The sequence below is a fragment of the Chaetodon trifascialis genome, chromosome 7 (genome assembly GCF_039877785.1).
Source record: "Chaetodon trifascialis isolate fChaTrf1 chromosome 7, fChaTrf1.hap1, whole genome shotgun sequence".
Taxonomy (NCBI): domain Eukaryota; kingdom Metazoa; phylum Chordata; class Actinopteri; order Chaetodontiformes; family Chaetodontidae; genus Chaetodon; species Chaetodon trifascialis.
The window spans coordinates 13666016-13686664 of NC_092062.1; positions in this window are offsets into that span (position 1 = coordinate 13666016).

A 20649-nucleotide genomic window follows, 5' to 3' on the forward strand; every position below is an offset into this window, starting at 1 on the left:
ACACATATTCATGAATGGGCACTTATATGTGCACACACATTCATGCACAGTGCGCCTATCTACATGTTTTACTTCAGCCTGATAACATATTTACATCCAGCTATATCATTTTTTTCCTCATAAATAATAATATATGCATGAGAATGGTGATTGTGGGTACATTCAATTTCTATAGAGAATCTAGTTTTGTTGAATTTTCTTTGAATGATTTAGACAACACTTACTCCATGTACATTTTTAGTCAATTTTCATTTTTCACTATGCAAAACCACAACATCATAGCAATTTTTTACAATTATTCATGTATTTTTATTAAATAAAATTTGTATTTTACCTGCCATCACAGCAATTGAATAATATCAATCCCTAAACTACATTAAAAATCTATCTATCTATCTTTACCTGTGTTCTTAACAGATTAGTTGGAATGAGACAATAATAAAGCATCGATGCCCTCCAGGGCTTATGATCATTTGAAATCGATTGATAGAAAATTACTTTTTCCACCGGTGATAAAGCATTGCACTTCGCCTAACCTTTGAACTCTTGCCACTGTTGCCCCCGGCGCTTCGGCAGCCATGGATGGTAAAGTTCAACATGACATTCAGACACATTTAAGTGCTCTCATGCTTTGAATACAATTAAAAGGTTGCTCTGCCTCTTGCCATGAGAGTGACTGATTCAAACCTCATGGGAGTAAATGCAGTCGTTAATGAAACATTTAATACACACTATCGTTTACAATGAAACAGGAGGTGTTAAATATTAGTAGTTTGTTTTTCCAGCATGTGTGGTTTGATATCATCTTAAGAATGTATTAAACCACACAGTTTTGTAGTAGGAACATATTTGTCCATGCAAGTTTTGAACTGTCTTTAACACCACTGCCTCATATGAATTCCTGCTGCACTACCACTCTCAAGCCTTTAGACCAAAGTCCTCTGAATGCTTAAACACTCCTCTCAAATTAACTAACGACATGTCTTGTCAGCATAAAGTATTACTTAAGCAAAGCATATTGATCCTAATTTAAATGTACAACTATATGCATATTGATTATCTGAAAACCATTATCACAATGATTGAACGAGCAGAGGCATATCTCATTGTTAATTATTTCTTAGACATGGGACAGACGGTAAAGTGCTTTCGCTTAATACTTACACAAGGGGGAAAAAAAGAAGAGGTATTGTTTATGATGCATGAAGCGGTGTGTACTTGTGAGTCCTTGTGGGTGATTTGTCATTTGTGGTTTGTACATACGAGGCAATAAACGGACAGATTGTGAGAGACAGAGAGAGAGATGCTGCATTCCTAACTTTCCAGTACCAAAATCTGCCAAAGTATTGTGGACCACCATCGTTGAAAAGTGTCTCCGATGTGGCCAAAAAAGTGTTGCACAGCTGCCATCAATCTCATTCTCATGTCTAAAAACACACATCTTTCTTCTTTGGCTTAAACTCTCTCTCTGACATCAACATAAAGGATTAAGAAATTAAGATGCTGGAAATATATTGTGCAACATTCTCGCAGTGCCAGAGAAATAGCAGGACGCATCCTGGATACCGCAGTAAATGAGCAAGCCTCCATCAGGAGTGAATGTTGACAGAATGAGACATTGTACTTTTGAGCCATGAAATTACAGGCTGGTAAGCCCAAGGCAGTCGCCAGGTGTGACTGATGCAATCGGGGGCCTGCTTGGACAAACGCAGCAGCGTGCGCCAGCATTCCTGCTTGTCAATCATGTTATAGATCTCGAGGAGAGAACTCATCACAAGCAGAAAAGATGAATGGTGAAGTTAATTGATGTATGTGTGTATAATACCTCCCAGTTTTAAATTCAATATTTTTCTTTTCCTAGTGCCTCAAACCAAACCAAATGAATGGCAAAAAGTTGCAGAAAGATAAGCATAATCGCCATATTACATTTAAATTCACAGTAGCTGCAGATACTTTTATATTACTTGATTGATTTTCTTCTCCTGCTGCACTGTTGTCCTCACAAATAGATTCACTGTGGACACACAACTGGGGACCTCTATAAAGGCTGCAACTGTAATCCTTTTGGGTACACAGTGAATTTGCCTCTTATGTGGTCTTATGCACTTGTATTGGCTTGGCACTACGCTGCAGTGACAATTACTGAGAGATCTTGATAAAGTGATTTATAAATATTGTAACCCCTAAAGAAAAGATAAAACCAGAATCCATTGTCCTTCCCTTACTTCTAACAATATCATTGTAGGCAGCAGGCCTAGTATTCACAAATTTGATTCCCACTAATTGCAGTTTAATTCCATTGAGCAGGTTCTATTTTAAGCTTGAACAGGGGGTGGTCTCAGTGGAGAGGTAACCATGCTATTCTCTACTGTACTGTGACAATTACAGTGAATCAACGCCGCTGTATGGGGCCCTTTAAACTTCTCCCTCCCTGGTTCCCACACCTGTCCACAGAGCACCAAGATTTATGTTTCTGTCCTGCAGCTGAACCACTGCGGCCCTCACTACAATGCTACTGTCTCCTCCTATGTGGTGGAAGCTTGTGGGTGTGTATGAGAATGAATGTACATCGGTATGCGAATGCTTGTAGCACAACTGGGGCTCCCTTATTGGGAGAATCGAAGTTTTCAACTGGCTAACCATGAACTCTATGGTCTAACTAACAATGTACAACTCTCTTCTATTGGGACATTTTACTCCCTGGCCAGAAAACTGTATATATACATATACTGTTTCCTTTAGAGTCAGTTCACACATGTGAATTTGCCAAATTAACCATGACCCCAAATGCGCAGTCTTTGCTCAGTGAGAAAGCTTTGGGATGATGAAATTAGTATCTGTAAAAATCATCTGCTAATCAGATTTTGGCACTTCAAGAGAAAGAGGATTCATGCACTTGAGATGCAAAGCAAAGGGTCAAATTTCTGACTTATGACAATCACATTCAGAAACGTTCAGTGTACCTTGCAGAAAAATGATCAATGTAAGCGTGTAACGAAAAGAACTGCAAAAGAAAAGAAGAAGAACTGTTGGATGTGGGTGTTATATTGCCAACTTGGCTCTCATCCTCTGTGGTAGAAGGGAAAACAATGGCTACTATAGTGTGTTCCCCAAATGCCAGCAACAATTAGACTCATGTCCTCTGTGAGCTTCTGTGACACTCTCCTGATGGTCATAATATGCTCTCCTCATAAATATGATGGGCTCTTAAAGGACCCACAGGACGCAGCTTAAATCCATCTGAAATATGCATAATGTTCCCTGTCTCTCCTACAGTGAGAAGTGTGATAGGAGAGTCGTGTCCTATAATATCGTGCCATTAGCTCATTTAGACTCGCGTAGAGTATGACATTGAATTTAATATAAATCAATGGCTTTAACTGTATATTTTTCTTCAAATTAAATACAAAATGAAGAGTACAATTATCATTTTTACCTTTTTATGTTTAGGCGATCACTGTAGCAAAATATCTTAAAATACTTAATACTTAAAATATTATTCCACGTGGGCCACCATTCAGAAGATAAAATAGATTAATGAGCCAGAATCAAGCTCAGTATGAATGTATGATAACAGAGATTATTGACTGTCAATTCTCAATTGATGCTCCTCTTTAAAACAGGAACCGATCGGCCAGGAATTACCAAAATACACAATACATCCATTAATAAAATGATCAGTTTTGTTTCTAAGATCAGTTCCATAAGCTTTAGCACACTCAAAATCAGCAAACCAAACTCATCTCCAATATTTCCAATAATGGGAAAGTGAATTAAGCTATGTTGCTCATCAAAGCAGAAGGAAGGCAATCTCATGGATCGCAGGCTATCGAGGAACAGAGTTGAGAGTAAATATCGAGCTTTAAACGGTAGCTTTTAAAAGGTAAATGGAGTCAAAATGCTTCAACCAATAAATTTGCCCCCAGAGACGAGAGAGAATGCGTAGTGGGCAGAATAATACATGTGGGCGAGGGGTAATGAATCGGAAGGGATGCAGAAAATGTGCAGCGCTGAGCATGGCCCTTTGAAATGGATGGGGAGTATGCAGAAAATACCGCTCAGATGCCCTCTGAAGCATCTTCGTCCAAGAGAAACGACTCTCGTCCAGCTGATTCTGATGTTAGGACTCTCTGTGTCCACAGGGTCATGTTGGATGTTGGTTTATGCCACCATTAAGCATTGTTAGGCTTAACGTTTCCTGCAAAGAGGGAGGTGAAGGAGGCCGACTCTACTGCCATCTGTCCCACAGTGGGAGCTTCCTGTTGTGCTGAGGGCTCTGTCACTGAACCCACGGATGGGATTTTAAACCAGTATTGTTCTTGGTGCTAAGTGAGTCCAGGGTTTGCGTTCATTTGAAAGGACTGAAGTGACGCTGCTTTTTTTTTTTTTTTACTTGTGGCCAAGTACCTCACATGTTCTGCTCGAGGGCCAAGGGTGGTGCAGCTCAACGCCTGCTTCTCTTTAAGAGAAGCTAAGCTGAAATGTTTCCCTCCTGTTCATGCTCTGGCTTTGTGGAATGCACTGCATCTTTGTGAATCTCACAGCAGCTGTTCAGCTGTCCCTCTATTGTGGTGCGAATGTCATAGCACTGTATCACTGACTCACTCTTTGGTGAGATGAAAGCATTTCAAAGCCTGTTGGAATGCTTCTGCAGCAAACTTCAACAGGGGTTTCAGTGAAACTGTACTGTGCAGCGGCATGTGGTTCTTCAACTTGCTGTATTTGCTTCCTGTCGGATATTTCCAGATCCTGTAAAGGTGAAATCTCTACTTAGTTGAAGCACTATGAACATTTAGGAAGAAATATGAATTCACTTACCATGATTTCCCATCAACGAGAAATTCAGGTGTCATAGTTTTCCCCACATAGTGCTGTCTTGGGTCCATGCTTAAGAGAGTGGCTTGTGAAGTGTAGTGCCTCTGAACCACTCTGTGATAGCATCTGTTCTGAGGATTAAGCCTTCCCCTCAGTGTGTGCTGGTGCATGCTGACAGGCTAATGGGCATTGTCATCCTTGTATGCAGATAACCTATAAAAACTTGCTCTCCACCATTGTAGTGGTTGGGTTTCATATGTTATACTACCTTTGCATCCTCATCAAGTGAGTGTTGCATTGCATAACCTTCATTATGCTTCATTAACAGTTACAAAAAATTCTATCACAAACATTTATTTTTTGGCATCTTGATCCACTCATCCAAAAGGTGCTAATTTGTGGCAGAAGTTTATGTCCATTGTGCTACATGGATTTTTATATCATGTTATGAGGAGTCTCCATCTCGTGGGCTGCTGAGAAAGGATGCCATGCCCTAAAATTTCATGGAGTGCGCAGGTTTGACAAGCGCTTGTTGTGGATGACATTCTCTCCAGAGGCCCTCTGAACTTCTCTCTCAGTCAGCTGATGAAAAATTTAGCATTACAATAGCAGCCTCTTTAAGGGAGGGGGGTGTCACTGACTTGGGTTTAGTGTTGTTTTCCTGTGCTGTTGTTGTGTGTTTTTGATGTCAATCAGTGATGATTCCATTAACTGTTGTCAAGGTTATTTTCGTTATCGTGATCATTTCTTGTTCTCACCGCTGGATGGATATCAGACTGGCGAGAATCAACGATGGTATGCCCTTGGATATTTCCATCGCTTGGCAATATAAGAAACAGTGTGACATTTCCCCAAGAAGCAGAAGACACACAGGCTCAAGTGCAGGATGTGTAAAAATCTTGCTCTCAGCTGAAAATATGTAAAGGTTGTCGTTGTAATGACAATTTTTCTGACTAAAAAACTGTTTACTGCATGGATTTCGTTGGCAGAATACAATCCAAAAGTGACTTTGGGAATTAAACTCAGCTTTTATTTCTTTTTTCATCAGGAGTGTTGAAAAATAGATGGAATTGGGGACAGTGCAAGGTGTTGTATTCAATATAAGAGCTTTCATGTGATAAATTGAACGTTATTCATATATGAGTGCACACTGTTTTTTGGTTATTCTGGAGAGAAGTTGCTTCTTGCTGCCCAGGGACTCTTTTCCTTTTAACTGAGAAGCGGTTGAGGAGCGGTTTAGGAGAGGAGGGGGCAGGGTGGGTGGGTGGTGAATCTCTACAGACCTTGATACAATTACTGTGCCTTCCCCTCTCCTTCCGCACCGCTTCTGGCCGTGCTCTTGCTGCGCCGCTGGGAATAGAAAGGCCCAGCTATCTGGCAGAAGATTTGGTCAGTCAGGCATCAAATGCAGGGCCCTCTTCTCACACTCTGTGCCGGGGGTGGGCATGCTGGGGGACCTGCATTGTGCATTTTCACACACTTCTCTCGGAGGGGCCGCAGGAATCCTTAGCTTTCGGAAGGAAAAGTGGGTAGAGAGAGATAGAGCAAGACAGCAACACAGATGGAGAGAAAGTGATGGGGTGAAGAGATGGAGGAAAAGTGAGAAAGGTTGATGGAGGGAGAAGGAGAGAGGGGAGTAAAATAGGTCCAGAGGCTAGACAAAAAGCATCAAGGCTGCAGGCAACCTCAAGGAGACGAACAGCAGCACATAGGACACTGGAATGGCTCTCTCTCATCCCATCTTTCTGTCAGTTTTTCTGTCGGTCTGTACCGGCCCAACACCACCTTTGTCTTTCCCTGAAATGTAGAAAAGGTTTTATTCAGGGGTTTGGAGAGTTGACCCTTTGTGGGTGTGTGACAGCAATGGCCGTGGGCTACAGGGCTCAGGGTCAGGGTGGAAGCAAGGAAATGTATTTCTATTCATGCTTTCAGGGCACTGTAGTTGTTCAAAGACTAATGTCACAAGAAAGGTGTAAACCCCTGAGCAACAAATCTCCATCACCAAGCCAGGAGGCCCTCTCATTTCCCTCAACTATCTCCACAGAAAATGCGATTGTTTCTAAGATCAGCTCAAACTTTTTTGACAAGGAGGGCGAAAGGCCAAAACATATTATTTGTGTGTGTGTGTGTGTGTGTGTGTGTGTGTGTGTGTGTGTGTGTGTGTGTGTGTGTGTGTGTGTGTGTGTGTGTGTGTGTGTGTGTGTGGGCACTGGGGCAAAAAAAGAACAGAAAAAGCAATAGAATAGTTTGTGGAGCATACAACAACTGAAAAAAATGCCTCGCTCGCTAGTGCAAATATCTGAAAATATGTCCACATTGTAGCTCAGATATAATTTAGCCACATCAGCAGCAACAGAAAAGCTTGCATTCATGGTGTCATCTCAAACAAGGTAAAAAATATGCTGCTTAAATTTCAAGATTTAACGTTGTCCCCAAAGAAAAATAATAGTAATAATGATACATACACGTGCCAAAAATTCTTTTTTTCTTTTTTGGATGTGAAAAAAGTTCAAGTTAAATAAGATTTTTCTCTTCACAGAAGCTCTTTGACTGACAGGACAAAGCGTACTACTGCACAGGTGTTTCAGTGGCTGTTATCCATTGACTAAAACCACGCAATATCACATTTCAGTCTTGCTTCCCAGTGTCGCTTTGGCAGGTGTATGTGAAGAACAATGTCCTCTTTTATCGTTTTGGTGAGAACATATGTTGAGGGCATTGTATACCCTAATTAAAGACATTAATGATAAGGGGGTGATGTGACACCTTGTCTAACCTGCTGTACATGTGTGTACGTGTGCGGTGGGTGGTGGTCAGTGGTGTGGAGATAGGTCTAGCAAGACATGGAGGTCTGTGTAGGTGAATGAGTCCTAAAACGAATTCATGTAACACAGATATACTGTACCCTCGAGTTGTCCATTATCAAATAATGCAGTTCCACTGTAGTTGTTATGTCATTTGTTATAAACATCAAACTAGGAAAAGTTCACCTTCAGCTCTCATTACCTAAAGTTTACCTTTCACGACAAGGAAAAAAAAATGGCATGGTACTTCTTTGGTTTAGCTGCCACAATACTAACCCTAAGCCTAGGAATGCTTTCATTCAAAAGTCATATATTTGATTAGAACTGTTCAAAATATGTCCTGCAGCCTTCATTTAGATTTGACACAGCATATCTTCACATCACTGTAATTTAACTCCTACTATGCTATCCACAGTCATTATAGGGCTTCCACAACCTTTTGGCACTTCACATCCTAACTGAAGGTAACATCGCTCTTCTCCATTGCCTCAAAAAGTTAGCCTTGTATCATGGCATTAAAAAAACAGCCTCAGTATCATTCACACTGGATAAATCTCTGCTACTAACATGCACATCTTTAAAGGGATTAGAAAGTCAAACGAAAGACCCCTCTTCATGAGGCGGGTGGTGTATGAATATTATTATTGTTGTGCATCTCTGTGAAAAAGGGAGAGCGACTTCCCAGCCATCTTTATTGCAGTGTTAAGGCCCAGGTAATGCTTCAGAATAATGCATGATAAGGCAAACATAGGCACTCCTTTCAAAATATTCAAATGCGATCGGCGGAGTGGAAAATAAAGCAACGTGGATGGGTGGAATGACTTCCCTCTTCTCCATACACCATAATATTCATATCACCACTCGTGTTCTCTTTACTTTGTTTTTCAAAGTGACCCTGACACAGGAGGAATACACCGTCAGATGTTTTAAGGGAATTAATGTTCTTAATGGATGAGATATGAGAAATGATGTTGGGATTTTATTGTCTGCAGTCAGTTTTATCTGCTTGTGACCAGTCACCATCACAACGTTGTCAAGCTCTGGAGCTAGAGCGTGCATTGATATCAAATATGATCAGTTTGTGTGATCAAAGATGTGATCAAAGATGTGATCAGGCAGAGAGCAAAGCAAAGATTCGCCTCATGTTATTCACATTACTTTGACCTCTGGACTGTTTTGCAGTCTGCAGTTTATTCACTCCAGTTATCAACTGTACTGACATTGGCTAGAACGTTAGCTAGCTAGCAACATATACACGTGTTTTTCTCAGAGCTCACCAGGAACTTTCTATTCATTTATTTTCTGACAGTCTCTCTCTGTTTTCCTCTCATATGTATGTTGATTCCAAAAAAGTTGAGATGCTGTGCTAACGTTAATAAAAACAACATGCAATCAGTTGCAAATAGTGTTTGTTGACAGCAGTTGGACAAAGCATTCGCAAGCTCATGCAGCAATATCCTTAAAACAATCATGTGTTGACAAAGTGTTGAACCTCTCTCCATTCTCGCTTGTGGACGACTGAGCCTTTCGAGGATGCCCCTTTCAGAACAATAGTTCATGAACTCGTTTAAATTTGGGCGAACGTGGACTGAACGTACTGTATTACTGCCTGATGAACGTTACTGTGAACTTGTTCATTCTGGTGTCTGTGAATGGCGCGCTCTCTCAGTTTAACTTCGTTCAATCGGGTGCCAGATTTCTATAGAGCCTTCCAGGGGAAAACCTGGCTAAAACACACTGTAAACAGGCCTTAATATGTGTGGAAAAAACACTCAATCTGACAACACCAGCCACCAGTGTCGCACCGCCGCATGCGTCATCAAAACAAAAAGCAGCATGTAGGTGACAAAGCAGCAAGCGGCGTCGTTTGATCATTTAAACGAGTTTTATGACAAGGTCGGTGAGGATGGGAAAAATCTTACATTTCTGTGCAAACCTTGCCCGCTGGCTTTCAAAAAGAAAATCTGCACTTCAGTCACATGGGGTGAAAGCTGCAGCTGCCACTAGTGTGGACTGAATGGACAGCAACAAAGCATTAAAGCAAAATGCTGTCCCCTCAATGCTAATGTAAACCCTGGTTGGATAAGGATTCAAAACTGGATATGAAGATGAAATCTGACGCATAGTTACTGTGTTAAAACTGATAAAATAATTGCTGCCTGTTGTTCTATATGGGCTGTGGCAATAATTTTGAAAAATGATAGCTCGCAGCAACATATGGAAAAAAAAGAACTATGAACTGGTTCATTTTTGGAACGGTGAACTTAATTCAAAATTTTGAATAATGTACTATGAACTGAACTAGTTCATTTTAAATTTTGTGAACTGAACTTTGAACTAGTTCCTGTAGAAAGTGAACTTTCCTAACACTGCCCCTTTCATGATACTATCTCCTGTTACCAATGAACCTGTTTACCTGTGGAATGTTCCAAACAGGTGTTTTTGGAGCATTCCACAACTTTCCCAGTTTTTAGTTGCTCCTGTCCCAACTAACTGTGTTACCGGCATCAAATTCAGAATTTGTGGTTTACACAGCGTCCCATCTTTCTTGGAACTGGGGTTGGCATCAAGGATCACAAATGGAACTTTTTCTGTCCACACCTCAGTTTGCACCTGAGACAATGTGACTTTTTGCACACACCCACATCTTTCCATTGCCTTTCTATGCAAGTGTGATGCATCTAAAAATCAAACCCCAACCATGGATTTAATCTGGACATTTACCATCTTTAACCTAAGACCAAAAACCCTTAAATTGATGGGACTTGTTGTCAGCAGTATGCAAAATACACAGTTTTGTCTCAAACATGGAAATAGACAAGAGGTAGACAAGAGTTTTTTACTTCAACGTAAAGGAAGTAAATGCTTGCATAGTGTAATGGCTGTAGAATAATGTCACCATGGGCATTTAGACTGGCTGCCTATAAGCCTCGCTTTCACTGTGAAATTGTGTCTGGGGTATGATCTCCTGGAAAAATGAAGGCTCATTGGCCATTCAGGCAGCTGGCACAGTTTCTACCTGCTTTAATGTCGTCATTATAGACTAAGTTGTCTGTTTCCACTTTATTTCATAAATTTTATTTAACATTTTCATCCCTGAATGAGTCTCTAATTACCCTGATTATTTATAGGTTTTTTGAGAGTTTTGGGACATTGCTTATAAACTGTATTTGTGTTTTCTTTATGGGCAGAATTCACAATTTTATTTTATTTTATTTTATTTAAGTTCTCAACTAAAGGGAATAAAGTATTGAATTATGAAATACAGAGTTCTTCATGTGGCCCAAATCTCTGGCATTATGGAGCACAACGAAGACAACAGAACGAAGGAGAAAGCCAGAATTAGACTGCTGGGAAAGTGCAGGCCCACTCACTGAGTAAGATCTTAATGCAGCGATTAAAGCTGGGGAATGCTGCAGACGAGTCTGGTTGAAAAACCATGTCCTGCCCATAGCTGCCACAGTTACTCTTGCATTACCTGCCTGCATTTTATGCAGGACTGAAAAAATGAGAGGCATAAAAAGCAACTGCATGTTAAATAGGTATTAAAATTGTATAGTTTTAATACCTCCAGGTAGAGGAAAATATCCAAATGCATCCATTCCCTCTTGTTCTGCTTTTGAGTGATTGAAGGAACTTGTGATTGGGTTTCCACATTGTGCTCCCATCTGCACATGCCAGCCCTTATCTGCCTTGATATTAACATGGCTCTTTCATTAGAAACCCAGCCCATTTTCTGGTTTATGGGTAAAATAAGATGCAGAATGAGACAATAAAGTGCATTTGTGTTTCAGGGGATGCATTATGAATAAATAATTGTAAGTGCCTGCCCAGGCTGCGTCGTCTTCAGGAAGATAATCACTGCCTATAACACATTCTCTGCCCCTTAACGCAGCTACGCTCAATGTACTAGTTCTATTATGTAGGTGAATATTGAAAGAGGATCATGACTTTATAATATCCATGTGCATCAGGAGGAGAAACAAATGATGGTGGAAGAGGATGAAAACAGGTCACTTCTGTTCATTCTTTCTGTGGTTTTTTCCAGACAAAGAGAAGGAGAGAAAAGGAAAGAGAGGGCAGAGGAAACATTAATTAAAAAAGAGACAGCGAGGCACTCACATTACAGCCATGTCTTCAAAGGTGTGCTGACATTACTTTCAGAGCTTGGTTTCAAGGCTGAATTTGGAGTTTGCTGTAACTCACTCAGGTACTCGTCAGCGACACTCGCTGTGACACAAGCACAGGGAAAGTAAGCCAAAATCACTTCCGCTATTGATTCATCTGCCAGGCAGCATGGATTTAGCATTATGTTAAATGGTGTATCTGAGGCCAAATACAAGGCTGGAACATATTGATTACTGGTGATAGCAGATCTCTGTTTTTATTGGCATGTTGTCATGGTTGGTTTGAATGAAAACTGGCACACTAGCGCAGTGATGGGACACGAGTCAGAGCCACTCTTTTAAACCATGTTATCCCCATCAGAACAGTAATAAACAGCACCCCGGGCTGGTACAACAGTCTGTACATTAATATAAAACAAAATGTTCCTTGCAAATTTCAGATGGTGAAAATGTATTCGATAACTGGTGGCTGCACATGGCTGGAGCTGGGTTGGCTGCGCTGGTGGTGGTCGCAGGTGTCAGGGGAGTCAGGGAGTCAGTGGTCTGGTCTGGGGTCTGTCATGACAGAGAGAGCAGCCACCTGGCCCCTGCGTGTGTGTGTGTGTGTGTGTGTGTGTGTGTGTGTGTGTGTGTGTGTGTGTGTGTGTGTGTGTGTGTATCACACTGCGATCAGTGTCATTCCAGTGTCTGACATGATGGGTCTGCCATTGGTGACACACGCAGGCACACACACACACACACACACACACACACACACACACACACACACACACACACACAGAGGATGAGACACATTCAGACAGAAAGGTGATTGACAAGTCTCATTGTTCGGCCGGCCAGCCTGTTTGCATTTCCCTTCCTAAAGAAGAACAGAGGAAAGAAAGCTACATTGTAATCAGATTCAGAAAAATTATAATCTCCCTGGTACATACACCTGTTCCCTTAGACTAAGGCTGTCTTATGCACATGCACATTTTCATCTTTTCCTCAATTGCACTTGTGAAATACTGAATAAAAGACTGTTTTCTGAGATTCTCAAATATAGCATGCTTTGATTTCAATGCGGGCAAAGACTCAAAAGTTGCTTGCAGTATAGGCCACTAGATTATAACAGCCTGCGCCAGCTATGGTTCCACAAGCTTCCAAACATCAGCAAAATAAAAATGTTTGAGTTAAATACAAGAGCTTGGTTGGTAGATTTCTCGTTGAGATAACTTTGTTGGCGCTTCCATTACAACCTGTTAAAGTTTTATATGCTGCAGATAAGAACTGTTTCAGAGAAGCAGAGCTAGATTGTGTTTCAGCAGGTGGTGCAAAGTGACACTAGACGTAGATGATACACAGTTAAAAGCATTAATTACTATCACAAAAAATCACCTTGAAGATAACTAATGTATTACACATTCAGAACAGGAGCAAACTTACTGGGCACAATAATCTGACGCACAAATCAAATGTCATTATTAAGGTTTATATGACACTTTGGCCTTCTTGTCTACCACAAGGATACATTACAGCATAAATATCAATTTTGAGTAGTTGATCTAGTTTTTCCAGTTACATACACATGTTGCTCCTCTTATTCTCCTCTCTCCAATGATTTGCCTTTTTTGCAGCTTCCTCCACTAGTTAATATGTTTCAGCTGTGGGATTCACTTATAAAAGGAAGCATGGAGCTCAGAGAGGCTGACAGCCAGTTACAACATATTAGTTTAAGTTATTTGTTTATTTATTCGATTATTTGTCTATTTGTTGTTGGCAGTCTTTTGGGGGCAGAGCAGGGTCCATCAACCCATAATGCTTCTTCTATTTGGTTTGGAGCAGGCCTTCAAATTCTGTTGTCCTTGTTTCAGAATTGATTTTTCATTTGGTAATTAAATACTACTATGTGTGTGTGTGTGTGTGTGTGTGTGTGTGTGTGTGTGTGTGTGTGTGTGTGTGTGTGTGTGTGTGTCCAATGAAATCCACATTTTGATGGTGTAAAAAGGAGATACTCTGTCACTCTCAGCATTTAAATCACAGATGACCACAGAGGAGCAGGTGCAAATGCCAATGTTACAAGACATTTGATTGTTTTCACCCATATCCTGGACTGTGTAATGGGCAGACATACATCCTGACTCCAAGAACACAACCACTGAACAAGGGGCCAACACGAACATTTACAAGACACTTTGGGTTCGCATTTTTGGGGCTTGGGAGTCCGCATGCAGTATTTCAGTGTTTCAGTCCCTGGTCAGTTGCTAAGGGAACACCTGCAGATAGCTAGTTAACTAAGTGCAGCGAAGATGCTCCGGTTGTGGTGATCAATTATGGATGAGCTGAGAGAACTTTGACATGTTAAACCACTTAGAGGGGATGAAGAGGAAGAGTAGCAAGAGAGATGGGAGTGAGAGGAAGGCTAAGAAGGAGAGGGTTGGGGAGACTCATCTCCGACAGATTATCGTGGTATTGTTGAAAACTAGAAGGTCCATTCTCGTTGGATTTCACTGCCATTGTTGCACACCCTGCTTGAGATAATACATGAGGGATAATGGACACGCTATGTTGAAGGTGCTAATGCTGCATGATTTGCATAATGCATTTGGATGTCCACCTTTGTAATGGGTTTAATGCAGCTGGCATGAAATCTGCTGCTGCTGGCCCAGTGGTTGAAAAGTTGCTTTGGAAATTTGTGTGAGATAGATGGAAATATGTCACTTCTGACAATTCACATGCTGTTCTCTGCTTTCTTTTGTGTACTACTTTAGATTACAACCTGTCAATAATAGTGTAAATATTTTGTAGCAGAACTGTACAGCTGACATATCTTTCTTACTAGCGAAGGTGTTGGCTGGTTTTAATTTCCTGGAAAAAGGGAACAAAGAACTGTTATATTTTACACGACACACACCCACAACTTACACTGCAATAAGGCAATGTCCCCCACCACTGTCAGTGCTTTGCTCTGATGGAAGTGGAACACCACAGCTGGAAGTACTCATGCATGATTTTCAAAAAACTTAAAACAAATATCGAGAAGTCTGAAAATGAAAAGCGTGCCTCATTTGGCTCCTTAAAGGGGTCCTGTGAAGTTTTCTTGTAAACAAACAAAAGTTATGTTTACATTCAGGGTTATTCATCACCAGAATGAATTTTGTGTATCTTGAGGCCTAACAAACACATCGAGTCCTCATAAAACATTAACAAAGTCCTTTTTTTTTTAAATTTCAAACCCAGCATTGTTTACATCCATGTTTACTCACTTGCAGCTTTCTTCTTCCATGTCTTTGTGGGTGAACTGCAGCTTACTGTATATTTGTGTGTTACCTCCACCTGTAGATCAGTGGAGTAGTGTGATGCCTGGTAGGACTGTACATCATGTCACCGGCATGTGCATACATGTGTATCCTTGTGAGGGCGGAGAAAATAAAAAACATGGATCCAAAGCACCACTCGAGGTTAAACTGCCTTTAAAGGTATGAACTCATGATGTGAAAGAACATTAAAGCTTGTCTGCGTTGTAGTTTAACCTCTCATTCTATAACCAAAGAGATCTACATTAAAACTACGTTTTCCCACCGTATTTTATTAAAATTGTAATAATATAAATACAGATGGAGAGGACTCGTCTTCCCCGGCTTAGCATCATGATTTATTCCTGCATAGCTACAATGATGTATATTATAGTAAAAATAGAAATAAGATTAAATTATATTCAAAATAAAATTGGTTAATTCAGTAGATTCAATTGAATTTCTCAAACTGGAGCTGACACTGTGACATACTTTTGTTACAATGTCCTATTTTCCTTGTTACCCACTAACAATATCTGTGTTATTCCACATGATTCTTTAACATCTTCTCTCCTTCCCCTATACCAGGACACATTTGCCACATTTGGTATAGGTACCTAGTAGCACTTTAGCAACCTAGTAAAATGGTAAGAAATGATCCATGTACTGTACTGATAAGCACATTAAAGGAAGTCATTCTAAAAGCCAACTCAGCTGGTAAAGATATAAGAATGTTGCACAATCCACCGAATAAACGTATTTATTACCAACTGGAAACATCTAACACATCTTCAGCAACAATAAGAAAAGTCACCATTTTTATACAGAGTGCCTGAAGCAGCGCAGCCTACTATCCAACTCATGCAAAAACCATTAGGGCTTTAGGGCCAAAAGAGAAGGGGGAAAATCATTGTGTTGTTCAAGAGAGGAAATAAGAAATACATTGAGAAGATCGTTGGAGATCAATATTCCATTTGGACTCCAAGACCAGACTAGACAATAGATATAGGCTAATGTTTTGCTGGATAAGCATTGTGTGTGAGTGTGTGCATGTGCGTATGGGCAGAAATGCTTGGACATTATTTCTCTGACTGCAGAAAGAGAAACATGGTAGCCATTGGAAAGCCTGGGAGCTGCTCAGGGCTTCTTGTCACAGAGCAAGTCGGCCTGTGCAGCTGTCTTCAAATATTGAGTTCAGCTTGGGTTTCTACGTTGTTGACTCAAAAAACAGCACGAGACAGTGGACCATAAGACATCAGAGCACTGGAACACTGTCCTCAGGCTGATATTGATGAGATTAGGACAGAAAAGAGCTAATATTTTATTTCAAGTGTCAGAATTTTGCTAAACATGCTAAACATTGACTTTTTAACAAATGTGACAGAAAAGAATGTTAAAAGCTGACCGAACGAGAGATAAAGAAATACAAAGCAGGGACAAGTCTATTTTGAAGAAGTCAATAAACTGAGTTCTTCTTTCACCTGATGATAACCCACATTGGGGAGTTTGAACACGGCAGAGGTCAACATCAGCACGATCACTGAACCGCACTTGATTGAGGCAAGTTGCCTGTCTCAGTGCTCACCCAACCCTCAATGCTGTCCAAAAGTCGGCGCAGAATTCACACATTTTTGCCTGTGATCTGAAGCCACTCCAATCTCAATCTGTGGAAATAAACTGCTCGCTCAAAACTACCTCGGGTACACGTTTAGCTCGGGCAAAAACAGTGAAATAACACTAAGTGAAATTAAGATAAGATCAGATAAAACTTGTCCCACGTCAGGGAAATTTAGTAAGGAGAGGTAGAAAAAGAACAAATATACAATAAAAAGGTGAAAAAATAAAATCAGTTATATATATATATATATATATATATATATATATATATATATATATATATATATATATATATATATATATATATATATATATATATATATATAGTATAAAAATAATATTGCCTCATGAAGGATGGCTACTTAGGATACTTAGGAGAGCCTGTTTTTTGGGGAGCTAACCGGTTAGTTTTTAATAAATGAACATACTACTTGTCAAGACAAGTTTGTTTTTGTAAAAAAAATGTTTAACAAGAGCTGATTTGGAGTTCAAAATTTCAAAATAAATGTTTAGATATGATGATTATAATTACTTCTGATGGATATTCTGAAATGCCCAAGCCATCAGCATACATACTGTATCATACAGACCAGAATAAGACTGTTCCAAAAAATTCAAACTAAATTTGATCTCTGTCCTGTGAGTCCAGTCAGGACATGACAATCTAGCAGCCAATCAGGATCTCCACCATATCGCTGTATGCAGCATGATACTGGGTTGCTGTTTAAACTGCAAAAGCTTTTAACTGTACCTGATATATCGCATGACATCTTTATGGGTTACAAAAGATGAACAGATGAGACAAGTTAAAGATAGTTATTGTAGGCAAAAAAGGGCTTAAACTTGATCATCAGGAAGGTACTTTTCAAATCTTGTAGCTTCATATTGTGCAGGTTTCAGTGGTCACTTAGTTGTTGAAGACACGGGCAGAGTGCTTTCCTTTTCATTGTGTTGTCTTAAATCACAAAATTGTCAAAGGCCTTTACAATCTGCACATGAGTTTTATTTAGATTTAAATGGTCTCAGGTGGGATTACCTCAGATTGCCTCTAACAATACTCTGTGCCATAAAAGCTGTAGTCAACAACTGTGTCAATTCTCAAAGCAGCCTCACAAACACAAAAACATATCCATCCACATTTAAACATCAGTCATCGCGGCCATGACAGACTGAGCTTGGTGCTTCATGGACACAGCTGACCTTTGTTTTGTAGCCTGTCTCACTTTAAACTCAGCTGACTAAAATTTGGGGGGAAAGGAGGTGTTTTACCCTCCTCCATTCACCTCCATCCCTCTCTCTCTCTCTCTCTCTCTCTGTGTGTGTTTCACACACACACACACACACACACACACACACACACACACACACACACACACACACACACACACACACACACACACACACGCACACACGCACTCCCCTCCTCCTGGCTCATTAATCAACAACAGATTATCAGGAAAGTGACACCTTCATGATTACAGAGTTTCTGGGGGAACTTTTTAATATGAGTTTAGTTGAAAAGGAGATGCAAATGAGAAGTCTTACTTCAAAGATCAACACAGCTTCTTTTCAGATTTGTCTGAGGTTGTTGCCATCTGGCACAAAAACTGAAACGTGAATGCATCATTTAAATGACGATAACTAGATGAACATAAAACCTCAAGAATGTTACAGGCTTGCATACAACGGAATATCTCATGGTTGCATTTTGAATTGTGATACAGTCATAATTGCCCCATTAGTTAGTCTAATTCATCTGAAGCGGTTGATTTATGCTGCTCATCAATATGATGGATGCTCCTACTCTAGATCACTGCTGAACACTGCTATCTGTCCTCATCTATACAGTGAAATCATCTTCAGATCGCTCATTAATCTAGATAACTTAGAACCGATAACAACTCCCTGATTATCATCATTTCAGGAAAAAAAAAAAGGAAAGAAGCAAAATGCCACCAGGCCAGGCCCCTTAGTCCTAAACTGGAGTATCCCTCACTGGCTCCACTTTAAAGGCAGAGCATCCCTGCTTCCTCACATCTGTCCAGGAAAAAAAATAAAGAAGCTTCTCCTTTAATCTTTAAACGCTAAACAAGCATGAACTCCTGCCGTCGCCTTCATTTTCCGTCTAAAAGCATATACTAGTGCGCCTAAATATTTTATTATAGGCGCCCGATAACACTGGGTAACGCAGTGGATAATGAAAAGGTATACACCGAGAGGAGGAGGGAGTGGGTATAGCTTAGTGAGCGTGTCTATCAGCTTTTTCCTCTGTGTCCAGCCTAATTCTACACACACAAGGGGAGAAAGTCCACGCACAGGGCGACGAAGAAAAGTAGATGAGTGCCTTTGATTATAGAATATAGACTGTACTCTGCGGAAGAACGCATCTCACTCAATGTGCGTGCGTGCGTGTGTGCGCGCGCGCGCACACACACACACACACACACACACACACACACACACACACACACATCCCCAAAATCAACGTGTCAACACTTTCTCTTTCGTCCAGTGGGTGTGATGTTGAAGATAAATTGGGTCCCGGCCTTCCTTAATGCACTGCGTGTCACATTAACCCCAATGAATTAAAAAAAAAAAGAAGTCCAAATTAATAAGACAAAATGGAGCGCTCTCTCTCTCTCTCTCTCTCTCTCTCTCTCTCTCTCTCTCTCTCTCTCTCTCTCTCTCTCTCTCTGCGTGCGTGCGTGTGCGTGTGTGTGTGCGTGTGAGTGTATGGTTGAGCGGTTCAGACGGGTTGTTAATGTTAAGGTGGCATTAGAGTTAATGCAAATTAAAAAGCGCTGGCTGATCCCTTTTGACCCCCCCTGTTCACAGCGTTAATGCGGCCATTTGCTCGGAGGTAGTAACCCCCTATAATTCAATTTGTCAAAATGAATGAGAGAACAGACATTTTATACAGCCCACCCTCCCACACCACCACCACCACCACCACACCTTCCTCCCAAAATAAGACGGAAAAAAGGCAAGACCAAAAAAAAAGTTACTTAACCATGACGCACAAGCCGTCCCGTCTTTAAAGCTGTTTATTACTTCTTTCATCTGTAAATGAAAGCGAGCAATTATTGCAAGGTGCCGGTATCATATTATTATGTTGGCCCCGGTCCCCTAGATAGTCATCAATCACTCTCAATCGACCTGTCACCGGCAGGCAGAGATCCAGCTGGAGAGGAGAGAGGGAGGAGGATGAGGTGTGAGGAGGGAGGAGGAGTACATCATCATTAATTTGAGGAGTGACCCCCGGGGCTATCCACATGTCTCAACCCGGGATTGTCCAAGCAAGGCTGCGCGCACCGACGCCGGCGCTGTGGCGAACGAGTTTGGAGCTTTTGGCTGTTTTGGTTACAACAGTTTGACGCTTTTCTACCTGAGCAAAACACACGTGATAGATAGATAGATAGATAGATAGATAGATAGATAGATAGATAGATAGATAGATAGATAGATAGATAGATAGATAGATAGATAGATAGATAGATAGATAGATAGATAGATAGATTTCTAACATTTCAAATTATTTCTGAGCTCTTCTCAGGATTTGTGTGAAGTCCACGTGGAGAGGTGCAAAGTTCATTCAAACTACATCCTATTAAGCACTTTTGGGGAAGCACTGGGGTAATTACAACTCTCTAGGGACTCGTTGCTTCAGGTGGAATTGGAGCATAATTGGAAACCAAAATGTGATCTGTTTTTAAGATGGTAATTATTAAAGAAAGGGAGAAAAAAAGAACATTTAAATACATGTATTTCTGTGAATATTTGTTCAATCTGATGGCGGACCACAGTTTGTTTCTCTGCTCAAAATATTCTTTACTAATTAATTTAAAATCAATTAGTTGCCCATGTGATTAGCATCAGTGCGGAGGAATGATACGAATGTGCTTAATTAGGCCTAATGCGTTTGAAGTGATACATAGGTTTGCATATTCAAGACAGTGATTGGTTTAATTGATTGATTGGGACTGCAAATGAATGTCCAGGACATTTTTTTTT